The sequence below is a fragment of the Mandrillus leucophaeus genome, unplaced genomic scaffold, assembly GCF_000951045.1.
Source record: "Mandrillus leucophaeus isolate KB7577 unplaced genomic scaffold, Mleu.le_1.0 Scaffold123, whole genome shotgun sequence".
In the NCBI taxonomy this organism is placed as follows: domain Eukaryota; kingdom Metazoa; phylum Chordata; class Mammalia; order Primates; family Cercopithecidae; genus Mandrillus; species Mandrillus leucophaeus.
The window spans coordinates 1,526,826-1,528,027 of NW_012100654.1; the positions used below are offsets into that span (position 1 = coordinate 1,526,826).

Genomic DNA, 1,202 nt, shown 5'->3' on the forward strand with positions numbered 1-1,202 from the left:
CGAGTAGCTGGGATTACAGGCGCCCGCCACCACGCCCGGCTAATTTTTTGTATTTTTAGTAGAGACAGGGTTTCACTGTGTTAGACAGGATGGTCTCGGTCTCCTGACGTCATGATCCACCTGCCTCGGCCTCCCAAAATGACATGTATATATTTTTTTTGAGATGTGGTCTCACTATGTTGTTCAGGCCGGTCTGGAATTGCTGGGCTCAGCAATGCCCCCCGCCTCAGCCTCTCGAATAGCTGGAACTACAGGTGGATGCCACTGTGCCCAGCTTGTATATGTTTCTTAAAAGAGATGTGCCCAAGGTCTATCTCCATTTATTGAGCATCTTATATTGTTGCAAATAAACTAAACCTGCTAAGTCAAAATCTAGGTGGTAAACTGACCAGATTATATAAGTAACATATTCTTTTTTTTTTTTTTTTGGAGACGGAGTCTCGCTCTCTTGCCAAGGCTGGAGTGCAGTGGCGCAGTCTTGGCTCATTGCAAGCTCTGACCCCCAGGTTCACACCATTCTCCTGCCTCAGCCTCCTGAGTAGCTGGGACTACAGGCACCCACCACCATGCCTGGCAATCTACTGTCTGTTGTAGAAATAAGCAACACTAACCACTCATGTACTGTGCTACACTGCATAGTAGAAGTTTCATCTAATGTGGCCAGTTTTTCTTGGTTGGAAAAAATCTATGTGACTTTAGTTAACTCATATATAAAGTGATAGTTTTTTCTTTTAAAAGAAAACTAGTTAGATAATTGAGGTTATGATTTGTTCAGGTTATTTCTCGAGCTTCCAAATATCAGGTTATATCATTTTCTTATGCTGAGTTTGGGGCAGGAAGTATGGATAGAGAGAAATCTATATAGTGAGTTTTCTTCAAGGAGCTCAAGGTACATCGTATTAAGAATGCTTACAGAGGCCAGGCACGGTGGCTCACGCCTGTAATCCCAGCACTTTGAGAGGCCAAGGTGGGTGGATCACGAGGTCAGGAATTCGAGATCAGCCTGGCCAACATGGTGAAACCCCGTCTCTACTAAAAATACAAAAATTAGATGGGTGTGTTGGGGCAGGCCTGTAATCCCAGCTACTCAGAAGGCTGAGGCGGAAGAATTGCTTGAACCCGAGAGGTGGAGGTTGCAGTGAGCCGAGATCATGCCACTGCACTCCAGCCTGGGCAACAGAGCAACACTCCGTCTCAAAAAA

The 1,202-nt window shown here is 45.3% G+C and overlaps 1 protein-coding gene across 1 annotated transcript in view; it reads left to right on the plus strand.

Annotated features, from left to right (window-relative positions):
- The window catches only part of SNX4 (sorting nexin 4), a 74,991-nt gene that overhangs the window by 25,454 nt on the left and 48,335 nt on the right, over positions 1-1,202 (plus strand). The window lies entirely within an intron of this gene.